The sequence below is a fragment of the Saccopteryx leptura genome, chromosome 3, assembly GCF_036850995.1.
Source record: "Saccopteryx leptura isolate mSacLep1 chromosome 3, mSacLep1_pri_phased_curated, whole genome shotgun sequence".
Lineage (NCBI taxonomy): Eukaryota > Metazoa > Chordata > Mammalia > Chiroptera > Emballonuridae > Saccopteryx > Saccopteryx leptura.
Window position 1 is genome coordinate 356,768,774 of NC_089505.1, and position 24,419 is coordinate 356,793,192.

Below are 24,419 nucleotides of genomic sequence, written 5' to 3' on the forward strand. Positions count from 1 at the left end.
AACACAGATAATAATTTTATTTTCAATTTTTAAAAAATTCTCATTACAAAGAAAATTTAAAATTGCATGAATTTATTAGGGAAAAAAGCAATTATAAAAACATGTTGTATGCAATACAACAAGTTCAATAGTTTTCAGGAAACTGAATTAGTGGCTTCATGAATTAAGCTCTGCTTCATGCCAATTTATCTAGAAATTAGTTAACTGGTAATGGTAATAACAGTGGTGATCACAACTTCTATTTATGAAGTGTCTACTGGATTTCAGACATTGTGTTAAATATTTATACTTACATGTATCGTGTACTTTAATCATAACATCTATCCAGTAATGTAAGCAATATCATTTTATTGTCCATATGAAGAAATGTGAGGCACAAAAGGGTTAAGAAGCTTGTCTAAAATCACTTATTTTTTTAAAATGACATGACTTAAACCCAGTATTTATTTGCTCTTTTTTCTTCTTTTTTGATTTGAGAAAGAGAGGAAAGGGAAGAGAGAAAAACATTGATCCATTGTTCCACCTATTATGCACCCATTGGTCATTCTTGTATGTCCCTTGACCAGGGATCAACCCTGCAACTTTGGTGCATCAGGACAATACCTCAATCAACCAAAGATGTCAGGACAGGGCTTCACATTTATTTGCTCTTGAGAAATACTTGAAGGACTCAATCAACTTCCATTACATAGTCAAAGCTATCTTCTGGGAAAACAGCAATGCATAAAATGAGTTAATAAAAGGGAAAAAGACTAGAGAAAAAGAAATCAATTAGAAAACTGTTGTGTATAATCAGTCAAGAAAAATATTAAAAATTTCAACTAGGCTTTTGCCAGTGGGAATATAATCCAAAGGAAAGATATGAGAGTCATTAATGAAGCATGGTCAACACTTACTGACTCATAGGACCTATGGAGACAAGTGAAAAGAGGAATCAGATACGGATCTCAAACTTTGAACCTAATGAGATAATAAGACACGAAACAGAAATAGTTGACTGAGGAGTTGAAGTTGTTTTGTTCATATGTTCAAATATTTTTGAGGGACTACTGTATCCCTGCATTTTTTTAGCGTACATTCTAGAACAGGTAGGAAGAGGACAGAATGGGAAAAATAAACAATAATTGGATTAATTATTTAGTAAGTAAGAATTTTCTGTGTTATGAAGAAACAGAGCATGGTAATAAAATTTAGGGTGCAGTGGCAGGAAAGAGTTCCCATTTTTAATATTTTAGGTGTTAGATTGAGGGAATATTTAAGGAAAAGAATCAGGAGGTAAGGGAAAGAAACACTGGAAGTTATCTGCTTCACAGTGACAATAGATACAGTGTGAATGGGTAAGAAAAAAGAGCATGTCTTCTATCTGAAGACTGAGAGTAGAACTTTTGGAAACATCTACATTGAATGGCTGAATAGTACAAGAATAGTTATGAGGAAGCAAAGGAAAAAGTTTTATACTCATTTAGAGATAAGCAGGTAGATGTTTTAAAAATCTGATTTAAAAATCCAATTGAAAGTATCTACCTGCTTAGACATTAGGCTCAGGTATTTAAAGCTCCATTCAAAACGTTCCAGTTTCTCCTTAAGTTAAGAGGGAGAACAGGTTGCCTTACATGAGTCTTTGACAAACTTTTAAATTCTCATACAATAATTTAAAAAGCCAGAGGAGAAAACTGCACTTGTAAATGCAATTTAAAATAAATTTTTCACTTTGGTGCTATTATTCCCTACCAGTACACTGATCATAGAACTTGGTATGTAGAAAGATCTCAGTGCATGTTGGCTGAGTTAAAATTAAGCTGATCAGTGTCTGATCTTTGGGAAAGTGTATTAACGATGAGACTATAAAACTGCTTTTTAACGGAACAGACTTGAGCGATGTATTTGCCTGTTTGGACTTAAGGGATCAATCCAGTGTGGAGACTATCTGCTGATTCAGGACCAGAATGACTTTCCCACACAGAGTAGGGTCCTCAGCGGGTCACGAGGTTCAGTTCCCTTCCTCCAGGCATTCCAAATCTAAAACATCAAAGCTAGTGATGATCTTTTCCATTAAAGTAGATTCTAAAATACCTTATACGTGCAAGACAATATTTTATCAAACCAAACCTCCATTGATTGAATTGAAGTTTATCTTGAATTGTTCCTACCTCCTGTAGGTAAGAGATTCCAACATTTAGACACGTTTTGACTACTACCATCTCAATTTGTTCTCCACAGAAGCCATCATCTAGGGTCACATCACAGTCCATGTGTCCTGGACTTTCAGGACAGATTCATTTACAATAGACTTTAATTTTTTAAAATTTGCTTTTCAAGAATTATATTGCTGGATGGATATAAACTTCAGAGTTGGTTCCCTAGAAATTTCCCCTCTTGATTCTTTAGCAGGTGAACCAAAGATAGTATAGCAATTGAAGCTTGATCCATATTAGATAAAGAGAGAGAGAGAAATTGCTCTTGAATTTTTTTTAACTGAGATTTAAAAGGTTTCCACAAATGTTTTCTCTGTTCAGATAAGGGAGCCAAAGGCTACGATAGCAGCTTGTCTGGATTAGGAGGTTGATGGTTTGCACTCTTGTTTAGTTTGGTTCCTTAATGTGGACCAGAATGTCAGGGGTCTTCCGTGAGAGAGGCCGAGTGCAGAACCAGGGCGGGGCCGGGTGGAAGATGACTGAGAGGGATGTGGGGAGGGGGCGGGGCAGGAAGTCGAGATCAAAGGATCATCCAGCTTCTCAGCCTTCCACAGCAGAGAGGCCTTTGGCAACTCTTTGATGTCCAATTTGCCCTCTGCCCCCAATCAGAAGTGTGCTCAGGGATTTGAACAGGACAGATTTGGGCAGAACCATTTTACAGGTCTGTGAGGGAGACAGCATCTTTTGAGGATCTCCTAAAAGAGATGTTCAGAAAAAAAAAAATTAGTATAATTCCTGACCTTCAGGAGCTTACACTCTAGTTCAGTAGACAGAACCGGAGCGGTTTGACCAATCAGTTTTGCCAAGGTCCTCCAACAAAGGACAAAAATATTTGATTGTGTCATGGTTGTGATTTCTGGTTTTTTTTTTTTTTTTTTTTTTTAGAGAGAGGGGAGAAAGAAAGGGGAGGAGCAGGAAGCATCAACTCCCATATGTGCCTTGACCAGGCAAGCCCAGGGTTTCGAACCGGCAACCTCAGTGTTCCAGGTTGACGCTTTATCCCACTGCGCCACCACAGGTCAGGCGTGATTTCTGTTCTTAACACAACAGTTTACCAAGTCAATTACTCTTTCCAGAATGAATGAAGCTCCTGAGCACCAGGTCAGCATTTTGCCTGGGAGGGTGGCCATCCTCAGCCATGTTTCTATATTTACTCTGATTCATTTCTGGAGGTTTTTTTTAGTTTTTGGGGGGGTTTTTTGCATTAGAAAGAGCTGTGGTTATATATATATATATATTCTTTCAGCAAATAAAACGTCTTACCCACCCTCTGATCAGCATGGATTTTAGTAGGACAATTTACTGCCAAATCAACCTAAAATTAAGAACTCTTGAAAGGACACCTCTAAGTCACTATCACTGACAATATGGAACTAATATCCACAAATGACAAGTCAGACAGCTGCTGATTTAAAGGCAAACAATTAGTTTACCTTAGTGTATTGCATCTCTACACTAAAAGATCCCATGGATACAATTAAAGAAATTTTGATTTTGAAAGACAATCCAAGCCAATCATTGAATTGTACTTTGAAGACAATAAAAAGAAATTGACAATTCTAGTATTCTATCAGTTTTCATTCTTCAGAAGAAAATGCTAAGATTATATGTCTGACTATATGTCTGGAAGGGGATGTAGCAAAGATGTTATTTCAGATAGAAAGCGCTACACCAATTGAGATTATAATGAACTGGACGTAAAACAAAAATTTACTATATAAGAGAAACTGGCTATAAACCAATATGATATATATCATATTAAGAAAAACCTATGAAAAAAATACATACCTTTTGACACCCGGAAGGGTGGTAGTGGTTTAAAAACGTGTGTGGGTATTTTAATGGAATGCTTTGAACCTTAGAGAACATAGACTAACAAAAAAAAAATTGTGTATATGTGTTATGGGTGTGTAAGAAAGTGGGAGAGAAAGAAGGGGACCTGGTAGGGCTCAATGTGCATTCAATTTCAAACATAGAAACTAGGCCAAGAGGCCAATATTCTTAGATATACACTAGGATTAGTACAAGCATTCACTCTGGGGCTTTTAAGAAATGTAACAGTCTGTAAAAAGGAACACTGGGCAATCTGTAAAAATAATCAAAGGGATATAGCAAGGCTTGCTTTTTATCCCCACACTTTCAACCAATCACCAAGCATCCTTTTTGCCTCCATTATTGTGGGTGGAAGAGAAACGGTGTGGGTTGAAGAGGAATGGAGTGTTCTGGAAAAATGTGAATGAAGTGTGAGGATTAGAAGATGAAATTAATCACTTTCTTTCTTCTTTAAAGAAGTGATTAAGTTAGAGGTCCATCTCAATATTGATCGTAGTTTGGTAGATAATAAATGAGCCTTCATATTATGATACTGACTTTACAAAAGAGAAGATAATTGAATGTTTAAGCCTTGTATGTCAAGGAAGAGCCAGTCACCAAGACAATAGTATTAAATTCAACTGAATAGGAGAAAAAAAAAATCATAGTGTAGAATCTTAAAATTGCCCCCTTGGATTTTCGGTGAAGAATGGCATGTGAAGCCTGGCTTCACAGACCAACAGAGAGCAGATGCATCCAAGTCTGGCTTGTATTACACTAATCTCTGAAGGGCCTTTTATCTAATCTCTTTCTGGCCATCCATAAGTGCTAGGGATATGATTGCCACTATATAAATATCAGAGATTATCTAAACTTTGGAGAAATCCATCTAACGGACATCAAAACCGGTCTAGGCATTGTGTATCTTTGGTCTTTCTTTGGGAGGAAGAGAGACGAAGGTGAATCAAAGCTCTCCTTAACAAAGAACCTGTAATTTACCAACCTCTCCATGTTTGCACCTTCATTTTTACCTTCCTGCACCTAGAGTAGGATTTTTGAATTTTAGGTTTTCTAAGAGCAGTAGAGGATATTAAGTTTACTAACTCCTGAGTTATGGAGTCACTGAAGTGAGCCCTAATCTATAGGCCTGGTGGTCACATGGAAGAAAATAGCAGCAGCCAGGATGTAATGAAATGGAGAAGTAAGTGCTGCAGTGGAAATCACAGTGATCGTTTTGGGGACTCTGCCACCTCCCACCCCATAAAGAAAACAGTCACTGGGATCTGGATGTCCAAATCTTCTGTCTGATGCAGTAGAATAACCATGTGCTTACGACATAACTTTGGAGTTAAATACCCATGTGTCTGAGGACCATCTCTGCCATGTGATAGCAGTAAGAACCTAACCAAAGTTATTAATGGTACGCTTCTGTGTTTCTCTCATCTATAAAATATAGAAAATACAAACTGCACGGGGTTGTTGTGAAAACTTTGGCACAGCCCCCAACACCTAGTAAACACTCAATAAAGTGCAGATGTTTTGTTCCCACTCCTTGTGACCAGTAAAATATGTAACAGATTGAGGAAAAGTGTAGAACATAGGCCTTTTGACAAAGAAAGGGACACTGTCTTATGTCTCTAAAGAAAATCTTGGGGCAAAAGTGCCGAGTCAGACTTAATACAGTGATCAGAGGCAGATTTATTCTGACACCTTTTCTTTCTAAAGCTGAGTTATAACAAAGACTTCCCCCTTCCTCCCTTGTAAGACACGAGCAACTGTGGATCTGTGAATCTGTTTTGATATGATTCCCGTGATAAAGTATGTTGATTCACTCCTGATAAAGTGTGCCCTATCTCTCATCTTTCTGTTTTAATGTCTAACAAAAATGTGCAAAAAAAACCCCGTTGTTATTCAAAAAGTATTCAAACGACTCCATGTAAACAGTACAATACATTTTGTGCTATTTCTTTGTTCAGTCATCATTAGGCATTTTGGTTTCTTGATGTATGTTTATGTGTCCAATTAACTTTTCCCCTTTAGCTCAGTATAGACTAAATTTATACATGAGATGCCAAGAAGGCTGTGTGGTTCATTCACCATTATAATTTTGCATTTCTGGTTATACATAGTAAGGACAAAAATTAGATGGACTTTTGTTGTATATCTCAGGTTTACTGAGAAGCAAAATGCTTGGGATTTGACCCTGAAACTGGCTTATATCTGCCCCATGACTGTGTCCACTAACTCATGGTAATACTTTGTTCGTGCCTTGTCTAAAGTGTGCACTCTCTTTCCCCACGCAGTTGCCACAACGATAGAGCGCAGGATTATTTGACTCATCTGTTTTCCCTGCAGTACCTGGCTCAGTGAATCTTGTTGAAGAGCAAAACCTTAACTTCCTGCCGGTTCCCTCCCAGTCCCATTTTTCTTTGCCTGACAGCATTTCCATTGAGTAAAAAGAGCAAAGACTCCAGTTTGTGGACGGTTTTCCTCCCATGTGTTTCTAGTACAGAAAAACGGAGCATCCAAAGGAAAGCATGTATCTGTTCAGGAACCCAAACTGGTTCACACTGACCCCTAGTTTTCTGGATGCTTGTCTATTGTATTCAGGAGATGACAAAGCAAGTTCCTCTCTAAAATGAATATCATGCACTTGTGACTATTTCCTAAAAAGTAAGTTCCCAGAAGTCGGGTACTAGATCAAATGGTTGCACACTTACAGTTTAAAATAATATAGCCAGGTTTATTTTCCAAAATGTATAGAAATTTCCAGACTCATTACTGCTTTGAGAAACAATGTTTGAGAGTATTGTTTTCCTTGAAATCTCATGAGCACTGGGCCTTAACATGACCTTACACTTTTGCCAGTCAGAAGAGCCAAAAGTTTTATTTCTTTGTCACTTATTTCAACTAGTGTATGTTTTGAGATCAAAGTATCTTTAGATATCTTATAGACCAATTTTCCCAATGTATAGATGAAGTGCCTAAAATGTTAAGTACCTTGGCCAAATGTAACATGTACTATGCCCAGGCTGAAATACACTGCTCACAAAAAATAGGTGATATTTTATCGCTTCATATTCATTTTGAAATATCCGCTAATTTTTGTGAGCAGTATAAATAAGCTCTATAAGTAAAACTTCAGGTGGTTTCCCTGACTGGTTCTGCTTATTTCTTGATCCTGCACATCACTAGGATTCACAATTTCAGTATTTTAAAATACCTGTGGAGGTCTTTTATTTAAGACCTTAGAATGACCACAGAGGACCGAAATCCACACACAAATAAAGAAACTGGATACAGTTGACCCTTGAACAACATGGGGGATAGAGGCTCTGACCCCTGAGCAGTCAAAAATCCACATGTCATTTCTGACTCCCTAAAAACTTAACTACCGTCATCACTTGGCATCCACTGGGGGTGAGTTCCAGGATGTCTGAGATGAAAGTCCGAGCTCTAGCTAGTTCAACATGCCTCTTTCTCTGCTCTTTCTCTGAAGGTCACAGTGCTCTTAAAGGGTAGACTTGGGACTTAAGGTCAATCGAGTCTTTAGCTCCTTGCACTAGTGTCCTTTTCAGTTTCCAGTCTCTGATTCTATGACACCACCTGCTGTTTTTCCCAGAGATCTAAATATTTTACATAGCTGACAGAGGTCTCTTTGCTCGGCTATACTTTTTTTTTTTTTGTACTAATATGAGGTCTTCTAAAATTCCACACTGTCATTTGTTGTCTTTCCAGTTTTACGATTTCAAAATAAGTCCAAACTCAAACAGAATTCAGCTGTTCAAATTTTTTCCCCTACTGAAAATGTCTCCTATAGAGATTGATTTAAGACTGTGACCTTAGAAGTGTTGTATATTCCTCTCTAAAATCGCAAGGGGAATGACCGAGCAAAGAGGCTTTGCAAATAGTTTTTTGTTTTCTTGTAGTGCTCCTCTGAACTTTTGACATCAAGCTTCTTGAGACAGAAGCAAATTGCTGGAAATTACAGTTCTCTAATGGGAACGAATGGCAGAGCAAGTTCTCTTACTTTTTCAGCTCGGTGCTGGAGGGACTGCCACGCTGAGATGTGATTTTAATGTCTGGGCATACTATGATCTTGGCCCCTCTGCAGAAACTGTCACCAGGGTTGCTAATGACTGCCAACTGTGATGCGAGAAGCAGGAGTCCTTGCAGAATTGAGCTGAGCTAAGTGCTTTATTTCACTCAGGGCATTATATCACCAGCAGCTGTCATCTACTTTCAGCATCAGCCAGGTTGAACCAGTGACCCAAAAGCAAAATCACCTAGCATCACAGGACCAAATCAGGTAGTCTGGGATCACACGGACTGGTTTGCACCTCTTGGGCTATGCACCTCTCATATTTGACTCAACTTTCCCTCCAGCCTGTGGGCTTCGCATCACAAGATCTATCCATCTTAAGGGCGGGAACTACTAATGGTTGATCAGATGGTCCACACTCTAATATATTATCGAGATTCAGAACATGTGATCTTCTTTCCACCTTTTGTCTTATATTCAGTTGCTTACAGGAGACAGAGTGGCAGAGACACAGATTTCATGGAGGTGTTTAAAAGCCTTTTAGTTTGAATATCAGCTAAAATTCTGTAGGCACTATCACTTTGAAATGTTTGCACTCATTAGGTGTCAATATTGTCACCCAGATGGTTAATTTAAAAAGAAAAATCTTTTGGATGAGTGTAACATAAACTTGAGATTTCCTCATGTAGCCTAAATTATTTATTTATATTTTATTTATTTATTTTTTTTCTTTTATTAAATTTTAGAGAGGAGAGAGAGAGAGAGAGAGAGAAGAGAGAGAGAAGGGGGAGGGAGGAGCAGGAAGCATCAACTCCCATATGTGCCTTGACCAGGCAAGCCCAGGGTTTTGAACCAGCGACCTCAGCGTTCCAGGTCGACGCTTTATCCACTGCGCCACCACAGGTCAGGCATAGCCTAAATTATTTAGAAAACAGATTAGGTGACATATTTTAATACTGATAACCCTTGTTAATGGCACTGCTATGTGTGGGAATAAATGTCATGATCTGTAATATTTGCCCATTTCTGCAGTGTCAATAGCGCTATCATAGCCAATTTCAAGCTACCAACTGACATCACAAAAGGCAGAGTTGGAAAAAGATGTATAGGAGCACACTGTTGTTTAGTATTCCCACCATACAGCTAGAATAGACATAATCTCCAGAGCTCGGGTAACAGTAAAACATAGTAAAATCATTAGGATTTAAAAGTGTGCTAATATGATATAGTATATAGTAAAGTAGCAATATTATTAACGGTATTGATATTATCCATATTATTTGTTAATTGTATTATTAACATTCTTACCATTAATATTATTAAGAAAATGGGTCACAAAGGTGCATAAAAGATTTACCTTTATTTTTAATATAATTTATTTAATTAGAATTTTATGAAATTGAATGTTTAATGACTATGTTTGGCTACTGGCTCACGGTCCTGAAAAATTTTAAATTGGCTTCTGCAAGTTGGTCTGACATGGCCCCAGCACACTGTTGCCCACGGGGAAGAAATGGAAACCATGGTGGTGACCTGGAAAGGGTACTGAGTTGATGGAGGTGCTGCGGGAGGAGAAGAGCGATCGAGGGCTGAGGTTCAGGAGACAAGCTGCCTGTGAACGAATCCCAGCTGCTTCTGTGGCTTTGAACAGGTGCTGAACCTCTCTGAATCAGTTTCCCTTAAGGTAAAAAAGAGGATTATATGGGACCCTAACTTCCATAGACATTGGGGCTTTAAAGAAGATAATATTTGCACAGTGACTGTGTATATTATGCAAACAGTAAGACTGTTACATACTACCAAATTTCAACTCAGCCAATAAATGCTGAATAATTATAGGCAATTTATTTCCCTTACTATGTCTTCATATGTAAAATTAAAAGTTAAATAAAAATGATTTGTGAGATTCCTACTAGTTTTCAAGTGCACAATGATTAGGAAATAGAGCTTTTAACTCAGATCCTGGCCCTCTGCATATGTGCTGTTTGGCTTTGGACAAGTTAATTCATTTCTCTATCTTTGATTTCTTTATCAAAAAGTCAAGTAGTATCGTATGAATTTGTTGCACAGAATTTTTTAAGGTTAAACAAGGCATGTTTTAACAAGGTTTAACTTATTTAAAATGTATAACTTGACACATAGTATACTAAATGAAGCTAGGCTCTTTTATTATTATAGCATATAACAGTATTAACAGTAGTGGTATTTTTAGTATACCATGTAGTATTAATATAGAATTAATGTACCATGTAGTGTGTGGAATATATTGCATATACATAGTAGTAATTTTGAGATTATTACTGTTATTTATTACTATCATTTAATGCTATTAACATTAATAATATTAGTATTATTAAGAAAATGAAGTATGCAGGTATAAAAATTAATTTTTTGTGTGTGTGTATAGTATGCCTTCCCAGGCCAAATCTCCACCAAAGAACATATCCCATGACATCAACATTTACATTAATAATAAAATATATATGGTAATAATAAAATAGGTAATATTATTGGGCATTTTCTAGGTATCAACCATTGTAATATATGCTTCATATACAATTTTATTAACCCCTTTGAATGTTTCATTATTTATAAAATACTTTAGTACCTATGATGTAGAGTTGCTGAGAAGATTATAAATATTATTATAACACTTTCAACTCGGTGTCTACAACAATATAGGCATGCAAAAAATGATAACTAGTTAAATTATAATAGTAATAGAATCTATAGGTGGTGAGCATATATTTATCCTTTTTGAAAAATGTTTACCATATTGCTTAGTGTTAATGTTAGCTATGAAAATAAATGACAGGTATTTATCATGATTATTTACCATTTACTATTAATTTCTCATTGATAATGGTTTGGCAAGTCAGGGAGGAGGTCAAAAAACCATTCAGAGTAAAAAGCTAAAGAGTGTTTTTGGAAAGATTGTGTTTTAATTCTTGCTCCTATGGTGGAATGTGAGAATTTTTTCTTGTAGGGGAGGGCCCACAGGGTTCCTGCAGCAGGAAATAGGCTAGGCATTGCCAACAGTGGGTTATAAGGTATAATTATTGTAAGAAATAGGTGACAAACTGGCATTGACATAAGGTGGCAATGATAATATACTGCTCACAAAAATTAAATGAGGACAATTGGGTCTCTGGTAGGAGAAGGGATATGTTGACAGCTGTGGGTTTTTTGTTGTTGTCCTTTGTTTATTTGCTGATACCATGCCTTTTGCTAGTTTAAAAACACTTTCTGATTCTTCTATGGTACCTCATTGTATATAATCTCATGGTAGCTCTGTCAAAAACATTATCAAATTATTAATGATCCCAGTTTTCATGCCTTTTTATTTATCCACTGCACTTACTGTGAATCGTCTTAACAACTCCTTATATCATTCCCAAGTCAGTCCATATGTCTTCTGATAGCATACTTAGTAATAAACATGGGGACATACAGTTATAAAGTGAAATCTTTCAGAATGTTCCAGGCCTTTATTCTATTGCCCCTCAAAAGAACAGAGTGAGCTGATCCAGAAAGCCAGATAGGAAATGAGAGTGATCTCATTCTCTCTCTCAGCATTGGCTGCCACCTCCTTGGGGAATAATTACTTAATAAATTCAGGCTTCCCTCTCAATGGATCCATAAAACCCAGGGTTAGTTTTTATAACACATCAGAATTAATGCTTGCTGCTCATACCTGAGGGCAGAGGAACCTACATAGGTTTACTTCCATGGAGTGGTCCCGGGAAATCTGATTCTTGGTGAAGAGTGTTTCTGAAATATATGAGCCTGAGTTCAAAAGCAGGGTGGAATTTTTTATTGCATGCACAGCAATATAAACCTAGGGGCAGGCCCAGAAAGAGAAATAAAATTGCCATATAAGGGACACACCCATGTGCATATGCAAGTTGATGAACACTGAGAAATATGAATATGTGTGTGGAACACACATACATTTCAATAACACTGGTCATCAAAAACACCAAGTTAAATAATAAGAACAATCCATTCTGCTCATGAAATTGAAAAGGTAGAACAAACAATGCCTTATGCCCTTCAAATTATAGTCAGAGGGTTTGTTCTTAAATATTGCATGCGGGGGAGTAAACTTCTATCATTATTTATTTATTTATATTTATTTAATTTTTTTTACAGAGACAGAGAGAGAGTCAGAGAGAGTGACAGATCGGGACAGATAGACAGGAAGGGAGAGAGATGGGAAGAATCGACTCATAGTTGTGTCACCTTAGTTGTTCATTGATTGTTTTCTCATATGTGCCTTGATGGGGGGGTAGGATTTACATCAGAGCAAGTGACCCCTTGCTCAAGCCAATGACCTTGGGTTCAATCTGGTGAGCTTTGCTCAAGCCAGATGAGTCTGAACTCATGCTGGTGACCTCGGAATTTCGAACCTGGGTTCTCTGAGTTTCAGTCTGATGCTCTATCTACTGTGCCACAACCTGGTCAGGCATAAACTTCTATCTTCTTTTTAAAGGCTATTTAGAAATCAGAATCATGTAATATGTATTCTTTGATACAGTAATTTCTCATCTGACTCTGTGCTTGAGAATACTGCAGAATTTATGATACTAAAAATATTAAAAAAACAACCCATAAATTCAACATTAGTTAGCAATAAAAATGTTTTGAAAATATTTTTACAATATGCAAATTACTTAGGGGTAAAATGACACATAGAGCTTCATAACTTTATATTAAAACATGAAGAAAATAGCCCCATAGTTATTTTAGCTAATGGAATTATGTGTCATTTTTATTTGAGTATTTCTTGAATGAGTTTCATAGAGTATATAATCAGGGAAATAAAAGTAATTTAAAAAAGGTACTTCATGCTCATCTGGAAAACATCCTGAAATATGTGTGGAGAGACTCAGTAGAGAAAACTAAGGGCTGAAAAGTATGCAAAATATTGGGTAAAACTGGGTTAACTTTTCTGGAATTGAAATAACTCTTTTCGTTCATTAATTGCAAAATTGCTTTAATAAATACTTTTGACTTATAAAGTTGAAGGGAAAAAAAACTTACAAAAAATGTCATTTTTAAGCAGGGTGGTTTCAAACAGCTTTGACTCAACTGAAAGTGTGTCTTTGCAACGTGTGTTGTATTTCCAGATAAGGAGGAACTGTCACCTCACAGAGCTTGTGAGTCAGTGCTGTCTGGTTTTTCTGTGCCAGGGGAAAAAAACGGCATTCAAAGAGAATGGGCATTGCTTTGCCATAAAATCTCAGATTTCTTTCTTTCTCTTTTTTTTTTCATGCTTACCATGTTTGGAAGAAAACCTTAAATCATGTTTCTCCACTCATGGGAACGCAGCACTGCAGCCTGACATGGTGTTATTCTGGACTTCCTGTTCAGCCAGCCTTCCCTCCGTGGAGGGAACGGTAAGCTTTGGGTAGTAGTATATCAACTTGGTAAAAAGCAGACTCACTCAATGAGCCAGTTTCATCTCAGTTTCTTTGAACCTTCCTCTGACTTTACCAAGCACTAATATCTTGAACTAGACACATTTCTTGCAGTTGAAATGCCACTACTTTACCAGCTAAATTTTAAAATAATGAAATTAATAAAAGGCTCAGAGCAGCAGTTTTATATCAACAAGAATTATTGGATAAGTTAAGGTTTAGTTTTATTTTTTTTCACTTTTATGACTTTTGGGGACAGTAATAGTCACTCTTTTACTCCTGTGGCAAGGCAACACTTAAATGGTTTTCTGCCCAGGCTGACATGTTCGGTAGCACTCTGGGTAAGGGGATCTGTTGGTCCAGAGAAAAGGCGAGTGGGCTGGAATGGAATTCATGGAGGATGAATATGTTTTCTATCTCTTAACAATTCCAGCTTCCTCTTTCCCTCCCTACCATTGGGTATTGAATACGTATAGTTTATCTTTGCCTAACTTTATATTTACTCATTTCAGAAACAATTGATTTCTTTTGCTGGGATTTTCAAGGTGAAACAATGTAGTTTGTCTTTCTGAAAACATTTTTTTTAATATGACTGTCCAAGTTGTCATTTTTCCTTCTCTTCCTTCCATCCTTCCTTCCTTTCTTTCAATTTTTGATCACATATGAACGAACTTCTAGGGTATGACTTGGCAAAGAGTGAGACACTAGAAATATAAGTGATAGAGAAGAAAATGACATTACCTTACTATAATTTGAGATTATGATAAAGAATGAATTGGGAAAAAAATAAGAGTAGATACAGAAAGTGCAGTCAGGATTCCTTTGTATAATCCCAGCAAGAGAGAACTGTGGTATATAAACAATAGAGGTAGTATGAATCATGACTAGATTTTAAAGTATTTGAAAGACATCATCATGAGGATTTCATCATTGATTGTAAGTACTGGAGAAAGGAGAACACAGCAAGAATGATGACTGTGAGCGTTATGGCTTATCAACTGAAAGATAGATGAATGGCATTCACTAAAAGCCAAAGCCCAGATGAAATGCTGTTTTGGGGGATAAGAATATGATTTGAGTTCGGGGAATGTTAAATACGAGATTTTTATCAGATATTCAAATAGAGATATCTAATATGAAATTAAAGTTTTAATGCCATGAACATGTTTAGAAACATAATATATGAGCTACAAACATGTTTAGAAACAGAAACATGATTGAAATCAGAGGAATATATATAATCCCTTAAGAAGAGTAAACAAAATCCAAAGAGGGCCTAGAAAAGAACCCTGAGAAACCCCACGGGAAAAATTCATTTCAAGAAGATATTAGTGGCCAAATGAGGGTTCATGGTTTTATCAAAATCAGTTTCAATTGTACGGTGAAAGTAGCACCCAGACAGCAGGATGTTGAGACCTGAGAAGCCCAATAAGCTGTAGGCTCTCCATCAATTGATTACAGTAGCACCTTGAGATATGAATTTAATTCGTTCTGTAACTGAGTTCATAAGTCGGTCAACTCATATATCAAACTGCTGATACTGGACCCGTGCGCCAACGCGCCAACTAGCAGCAGCTTCCCGAATCACGACTCGTATCTCGGAATTTTGCTTGAATCTCAAACAAAAATACGGACTGAGTCGCAGCTCGTATCTTAAAAAAAAAATTGTGTGTAGTCTGTTCGTATCTCAAGGTACCACTGTATGTACATTTTTGGAAGAGAATTAATTATAATAAACAATTCTCTTATTTTAGGAGGGGCTGGCAAAAGCCATTTATACTTGATAGCAAAATAGCATTCTCTTCCTTCAATTACAGTTTGTTAAAAGTTTGGATAATTCTGATGATACAACCTATGGAGAGGAACACTCTAGTCAATTAAGAATTTTACTGTATTTCTCAGTGTGAGCCTTTGTTAAATTTCACATCGTATAAAATCATTTGTTTCTGGCCCTGAATAGCACAGAAAATAATGTTGTTTTTTTTCTTTCTATTAGTAATGAGATAAGTGGTGTTCTCTAGAGGAAATAAAATATTTAATTATAAAATGCAATAGACAATGTGGAGTCAACTCTAGCAGAATAAATCTATTCAGTCACTGGAAATTGACGAAAGTTAGTAAACAAAACAAAACACTCAAAGGCATTCCCACCCATAAATCTGAAAGAACACAGTGCTTCTCAAAGAAGAAAAACTATTCACTGGTTATTTGTTCTTCTTTGAATAATAAATAGTAATACAATATGGCTGAAGTAAATTACAGTATTCCGTTTTCCAAAGATGGCGTGGGAACACATAGTGAAATGGGGAGTACGGCCAGCTGTTTCCTCAGGATAGAAATATTCCAAAAGTAATTTTAAAGTGCTTCTACTTTTACACAGGAAGATTTGGGAGGCAAGCTCACTTGATGATTACTTTTGAAATTTCATGGACATTGAAATCGATCCAAGGTTGACTGTGAGATTTCAAAGAGGAACATTAATATTTCTTACTGAAGTTTAGAGTCTGTCATTCTTTAAAATACTGGTTGATGATCCAGAGAAAGAAGGTTCCTTTTCTTTGCTCATACAATGGGTTTTATCCAAAAATCTCAATGTTACTTTACACAAATTAACTCATAACCCAGGCCCTTTAATATTTTAAATGAGGATTAATGAGCCTCCTAGTCCACATATGGTAACACGGAGTTTCTGGAAACGTTGGATGAAGTGAATGAGATATGACAGAGCTGCCAGCATGTTTGCAGATGAGCCAAGAATAGCAAACAAGATTTCTACTTTACCGTTTTAACCAACAGACGCTCAAAAAGTCATAGATCCTAAATAATGAAAGCAACAGACTCAAGCATGGTCTAAGAAAAGGTTCTTAACTCCTACTTGGCCTGCAGGGGAATTTGAACAGGTCTCTTCACTTTAATGGTCTTGGTGGTCTCATTTCCCCATTGAGGGGCGAAGAAATTTCTAAGAGATTCAGTTATTTTAATTCTCTGTGCATTTTATTCTGGAAAAGGCATCTTGGCTGAAAATTAAAATTGTTCCAAATATTTGTGGAGATAGCATGGCAGGATGTTTTCGTATAGCTCTTCATTTTTTTTTAAGCAATATTTACTGAATTCTGCCTCTTTCTGTAGCCCTCAAAATTAGCTCTTGTTCTTTTAAAATAGCTATTTTTTCCTAACTTGTTTCCAACAAAATCAATTACTAATGACGTAAGTTATGATAGTTTCTAGATCATTATATAATTAACTCACTATTCATCCTTTTCTCCGGGGATAAAAACATAGGTGAATAAAACCAGAGCGGTTAAGAACGCAGGTTCTAGAATCAAACCTGCTGAGAATGAAAAATAGCTCAGCAATTTATTTGGGATGTGACTTTGGACAAAAATTACCATAATCCATTCAAGTTCTAGTTTTTTCATCTCTGAAATGAGGAAGATAATATACTGTTACTAAGAAACAGTGTTGTGTGAAGTAAATGAATATAAAGAATTATCAAAATGCTGATACATAGTAAATAGCCTTGCTTCTCTCTCTCTCTTTTTTTAATCCATCTCTTTCTGTTTGCTAGATTTCTACCCAGATTTCATTTCATGCCTTGTTTTGTCTCACAGGCTGGAAGACTAGGAACTATATTTCCTAGAATCCATTGTCATCACTCTTCTGGTTTAAATCCCTTTAATGAGATATATTTCCAAGAGATTTTGAAGGCAGAAAAGAAATGAAAATTACTGAAACTTTTCCTTGGGGGGCAGACAGATTTATGAGTTTTGGTAGTAGAAAAATAGGAGGTTTTGTCATTGGCTTTAATGAGACCCTTTGAGAATGACTGTTTTGGTGCCACAGGTAGCTGAGATCATTGGCAATATTCTCTAGTAATTTCTGTAATATCTTAATTTCTTGAAAGAAAAGAGTAGTTTCTCTTAAATATCACATCTTCATATCTATTGTAAGCACCCTAATTCCCTGAATTAAATGTCTTCTAGCTTGAGTAGTTTCTGTGTCTTTGTCTAATCCTTGGCTGATATATATTTCCTTCTTAACCTACTTTTTGAATTCTATCATAGATTACTGAGTAAGAAAGGGAAAGAGGAAAACAATAGCAATAATAATGACTCTCAACTTTCTGGTCTTTACTTGTATGACATCGTTTTAGTGAGTGCTTCCTCACTGCCCCATCTAAAGTTTCAACCCTGCTTTATTCACCATTTTAATTAATAGTGATTCTACTTGTTTATTTTGTTTATTGTATTTCCTTCTGGGAAGTTATCAAGCTCATGAAACTTGAGTATTTTTGACCATTTAGTTCACTGTTGACTCTTCAGCTCTTCAAAAGGTATGTGTCATGCAGTAGGTACTCAATAAATAAAATTTGAGTGGATGAATTAAATATTTATTATGTACTAGACTTTATTCTAAGTCCTATCTGTATAGTAACTTATTTAATCCTTCTAAAAATCCTATCCATTGGCTATTACTATTATACCCAGTTTATAAGAGCAAAGATGGACACAAAAATGGTGGAGCAAAGTTTTGAACTCAAACTGATTCCTATACCTATGCTGTTAACCATGATACCACATTGAATACTGACTCTTTTTCTGTTGTTGAACTAGGTACTTGATACTGTCCTGAGATATCATAAAGGTTAAATGTGGCATGTATATTTCTCATTTATAGAATGAGAAAATTGAGTCTTATAGAAGTTAAGCAATTTTTTTTTTCTTTTTTTATCAACAAGGGCCTTTCTAGGCCCTGGCCGGTTGGCTCAGTGGTAGAGTGTCGGCCTGGTGTGCAAGAGTCCTGGGTTCGATTCCTGGCCAGGACACACAGGAGAAGCGCCCATCTGCTTCTCCACCCCTCCCCCTCTCCTTCCTCTCTGTCTCTCTCTTCCCCTCCCACAGCCAAGGCTCCATTGGAGCAAAGTTGGCCCGGGCACTGAGGATGGCCCCATGGCCTCTGCTCAGGTGCTAGAATGGCTCTGGTTGCAACAGAGCAACACCCCAGATGGGCAGAGCATTGCCCCCTGGTAGGCGTGCTGGGTGGATCCCGGTCGGGCGCATGCGGGAGTCTGTCTGACTGCCTCCCCGTTTCCAACTTCAGAAAAATACAAAAAAAAAAAAGAGCATTCCCTTGTGCTAAAGCTCCAGGGAGCATGGAGTGAGCTTGAGTATGTCCTATAAAACATGGAGCTCTATGTTGACATACAAGTCTTTGAAGAAGGAGGAACTGCTGAAATAGTTCATTAGCATTTGTCCCTAAGACAGCAGTCTTTATAGTGGAAACACCATAAGTAAATATTTGCTGTCTGTATATAGATTAAAGGGGGGAATATGGCAAATGCTGAAAAGCCATGATAATGGCATATAATTCTAGACTTTGAGCTGATTTTAAGTTGACAGTTTTAGTATAAAGTTGTCCATTGATTTGCAAGAGCGATTTGCCATTTAGTGGAAGTTTCCCAAAGCCATTGTTGTTGATCCTTTGAAAAAAGGAACAACAATAATTTTGAGGCTCAATACCTATAAGCTGTAAGGGTCACCTATGCCCCTTGATAATCCAGGAGGCAACAAGATCAAAATATGGAAGTGTATTCCATGGGCTATTAGATGGTTCAATGTGCCCAAGCTGTAGCTGCTCTTGTACCAATTGAGCAGCTGCCCTAAATTTCTCCTGAGAAAGGGGCCGTTGGTCTACCCATATAGGATTATCTGATTTCCATTAATTGGGTCTGCACAATGCATTATTGAGGTAGCAGGAGCTACCAAGGCCCCTATGCTAAATTTTGATATCCTAATCCACACCTTCTGGTATTGGGTGCCATTTCTATGGGGGTGAGAATTCCTTGCTGTTCTTTCCCTAGTCCCTTGGTGGGCAAAAATCCACGATCAAGCATCTGAGTACTGACTAAACCATTAGGACTGACAAGCAACACTCCCATATTTTTCAAAACATCTCTACCCCACAAATTAACTGGCCATCCAGGGAGCACATAAGGCTTAAAAAATCCAGAATGACCTTCTTAATCTTCCCAATGTAGAAAACTAGAACTTTGTTGAGGGGGCTGCTGCATGAGTGGGCCAGGAAGGAGGCCAATGTAGCTTAGCAGTAACAGATACAACAGCTCCAGTATCTAAAAGTCCTTTAAATTTATGCTCATGTATTGTTAGTTCCATTTCAGGGCGTTCCTGACCTATTTTTTTTAATCCAATTGGCAAAATCAGAGGAGCCAAATCACCAATTTGCTTGGGGGCCTTTTGCAGGATGTGGCCTGAGAAGCAGAATTAGCATCCTTATACTATTCTTCTAACTGCCTGAATTAGCAGTGAGACACATTCTTTATTTTTTTTTTTGATTAATTTTGATGGAGTGACATTGATAAAATTGTCTTCTGTCACCTTCTAACTGGTTTTCTTTGTGCCCCTCCCCCAACCCCCTCCCTCTCCTCCCCCCCACCCTGTAACCCCAACACTGTTGTCCATGTCTCTAAGTCTCATTTTTATGTCCCTTCTATGTATGGAATCATTAGTTCTTATTTTTTTCTGATTTACTTATTTCGCTCAGTATAATGTTATCAAGGTCCATCCATGTTGTTGTAAAAGATCTGATGTCATCATTTCTTATGCCTGAGTAGTATTCCATAGTATATATATACCAAAGCTTTTTAATCCACTCATCCACTGACGGACACTTGGGCTGTTTCCAGATCTTTGCTATTGTGAACAATGCTGCCATAAACATGGGGGTGCATTTCTTCTTTTCAAACAGTGCTATGGTGTTCTTGGGGTATATTCCTAACAGTGGTATATCTGGGTCAAAAGGCAGTTTGATTTTTAATTTCTTGAGGAATCTCCATACTGTTTTCCATAGTGGCTGCACCAGTCTGCATTCCCACCAGCAGTGCAGGAGGGTTCCCTTTTCTCCACATCCTCGCCAGCACTAATTCTGTGTTGTTTTATTAATGAGCACCATTCTGACTGGTGTGAGGTGATATCTCATTGTGGTTTTAATTTGCGTTTCTCTAATAATTAGTGATGTTGAGCATTTTTTCATATGCCTATTGGCCATCTGTGTGTCCTCTTTGGAGAAGTGTCTATTCATTTCTTTTGCCCATTTTTGGATTGGATTGTTTGTCTTTCTGGTGTTAAGTTTTACAAGTTCTTTATAAATTTTGGTTATTAACCCCTTATCAGACACATTGTCAAATATATTCTCCCATTATGTAGTTTGTCTTTTTATTCTGTTCTTATTGTCTTTAGCTGTGCAGAAGCTTTTTAGTTTGATAAAGTCCCATTTGTTTATCCTGTCTTTTATTAAACTTGTCTGTGGAGACAAATCAGCAAATACAATATATTGCTGTGAGAGATGTCAGAGAGCTTACTGCCTATGTTTTCTTCTAAGATGTTTATGGTCTTACGGCTTACATTTAAGTCATTTATCCATTTTGAGTTTATTTTTGTGAGTGGTGTAAGTTGGTGGTCTAGTTTTATTTTTTTGCAGGTTGCTGTCCAATTTTTCCAACACCATTTGTTGAAGAGCCTGTCTTTACTCCATTGTATGCCCTTACCTCCTTTGTCACATATCTGTTGTCCATAAAGGTGTGGGTTTATTTCTGGGTTCTCAGTTCTGTTCCATTGATCTAAATGCCTGTTCTTATGCCAGTACCAGGCTGTTTTGAGTACAATGGCCTTATAATATAACTTGATATCCGGAAGTGTGATCCTTCCTGCTTTATTCTTCCTTTTCAAGATTGCTGAGGCCATTCGTGTTCTCTTTTGGTTCCATATAAATTTTTGAAATATGTGTTCTATATCTTTGAAGTAAGTCATTGGTATTTTAATTGGTATTGCATTGAATTTATAAATTGCTTTGGGTAATATAGACATTTTAATGATGTTTATTCTTTCTAACCATGAGCTTGGTATATGCCTCCACTTGTTCGTATCTTCCCTGATTTCTTTTATCAATGTTTTATAATTTTCCGAGTACAAGTCTTTAATCTCCCTGGTTAAATTTATTCCTAGGTACTTTATTTTTTTGGTTGCAATGGTAAAGGGGATTGATTCCTTAATTTCTCTTTCTGACAGTTCATTGTTAGTGTATAAAAATGCCTCTGATTTCTGAGTATTGATTTTATATCCTGCCACCTTGCTGAATTCATTTATCAGGTCTAGTAGTTTTTTGACAAGTTAAGCAATTTTTATGAGATAATACAGCAACTCAACTCACTGCTCCAGTTCAAATCCTAAGGTAGGTCTGTATGCCACTAAAATCTGAGGCCAATGTATTTTACCAAACTAGGGAACATTTCACAAATCATTAGATGCTTTGCTTTTGAATTCAGATAAAGCGTATACTGAAAAGTTATATTATATATATATTGCCCATGAGTAAAACCAGAGACATAGGTTTGAATCTACATATACTTTTATTAGAACAGGCACATTTTAGTTCAAGGGAGGTCTTCTTGTCAGATGTTAATATAATCTTGGTTATAGCATATTATTTTCATTAAGCAATAATGGTTTCCTGGGTGTGAGAGTATTTATCTTATAATAGGACACTGTAAATACCATGCTCCCAGTTACAGAGCTCAGCCATAGCAAAACAACTGTCTAGTAGGAGACATTTTTATAGGAAAAATGAACGTGCTAGCTCATATTATTATGGGAAAGCTAATTTTTGCAACTACACTTTAAAAAGCAAGGAAGGTCCTACCTGTTCTCCTTTTCTTTGTTAAAAAAAAAGCATAATATGATGTAGACAGCAGTATCTTTGAGAACATCTCTAGTTATGGATGCTTCTTTAGAAGACCCCTGCCCTCCATTCAGTAATCATATAAATATAAGAGGCAGAGTTTAGTCCAAAGATGTATAAGATGCTTGGAATAGACTGTGTCATTTCCATGAAGGATCAAGGTTGGGGGGGGGGGACCTTTAATACAAAGCGTACTGCAGAGGGATGGTTTTCATTGACTAGTCACCCAGTTGCATCCAAGAAGAGGATATGATTCGGAAATGAGCTATCCTTTCTCTCCACTTTCCATCCCCTCCCAAATGCCCAAGATTGTCATACTACAGTTATTAGAATACACTAACTGAAACTTATGGGTAGAAAACATTTCTCTTCATTAGATGTATGTATATCTCTCATTCCTCACTTTTGCAGCACTAATCTGATGCAGTAGGCTTGTCAACCATCTCATGTCAATGTTTACTTCTACCATTCTGCCATGATCATGCTTTCAGTTTAATAAGTATTTCATTTGTGGCAATTAAAGAATTTCAATATATAAGAAAATATTTTTCCTCTGGGTCATAATACTGTTGTTGAATGTGATCATGTTTTTTTGAGACATTTTATCTAATATAAAATTGAAGTCATTAAGAATATGAAGTATAGTTTATTATCTAGATATGCAGAAAGAATTCTAGACTGGGAATCAGGAGACCTAAACACTGACCTTGGTTTTGTTCCGCTAATTAAGGGTATGACCTCAGATAATTCACTTAACCTTTCACTTCTTTTGACTCTGCCCATAAAAGATAGAGACTCTGAAGTTTTAAAAGTGTATTATTTTATCTCATCACAGAGAGAAAAAAAACACATAGCCAAATAAAAAAAATTCAAGATTAGATGAATTAAAAAGTTTAAAAATCAGATATTTATAGAAGATACAGAATAGTTTTTTTTTTTTTCATTCATTCCAGGCTAATGATGACCAAGGATTAGATAGTTTCTCTAATTTAGTAAACATTAATAATAATAATATTAAATATCAATAATAATATCTGAGCTTAATTATGAGTACAATTCAGTAAAATCAGATGAATTTGGGACTTGGTAGATTGTTGTATTGTCTTCTTATTTATAAGTTGACAGGCTTCGTGAACATGGCTCATGTATTTACCTATGGGAATTGAGAATTAAGATCTTTATTTGTTCTTATACAGGACTAGCCAACAGTATAATGTGATAAAAATTAACAGACCAGGGCAAATTGTATGGTATATAGACTGTTCCCCTACTGAAATAGAGCTGTTAGCTAAGACAGATTTTTAGCCTCCTGGAATTATTTATTTATTTATTTATTAAGTGAGAGGAGAGGAGGCAGAGAGACACACTCCCACATGTGCCCCAACTGGGACCCATGTGGCAAGCCCCCTATGGGTCAATGCTCTGCCCATCTGGAGATGTTGCTTGGTTGCTTGACAACCAATCTGTTTTTAACACTTGAGGTGGAGGCCGGGGAGCCACCCTCAGCTCCGGAGGTCAACTCTCTTGATCCAATCAAGCCATGGCTTAGAGAAGGGAAGAGAGAGAGAGAAGGAGGAGGGGACAGGGTGAAGCAGAGGGTCACTTCTCCTGTGTGCCCTGACTGGGAATCAAACCTGGGACATTCACAATGTTGGGTTGACACTCTACCACTGAGCCAACCAGCCAGGGCCAGGAATTATATATTTTTTAAATTTTAGTAAAACCATTCAAATGAATTGTATTTATAGGAGACAGCTGTTTAGTAAACCTCATTATCTAATTAATGACTTTGAGACATGAAAGATAATGTGTCTCTGACAAGATGAACTACAACTTGTCTGTTCATGAACTCTTCCTGTTCTATCCAGCAGGTATGGTGGGTTTGAGCTCAGAGAAATATCTAAAGGAAGAGATGGCAAAGAAAGCAAGCACTGTATGTACTATACTTTTTATAAACTGCCCTTTTTGATTTTGTGAAATAGCTTGGAACAAGTAGGTGGCATGTGATGCTGAGATGCCTACTCATGCTTTGGCATTAAGGGTCTCCCATGGTTCCCAACTGGACAATCACAGTGTGTGCTTACAGAATTTAGACTTTGGTAGAAACTGTTTTTGGAGGGAACTTTGGGCACTTTCCCAGGTTTGATTTTTTTGTTTTTGGGGTGTTTTTTTTTTTATTTAATCACTAAAATATGT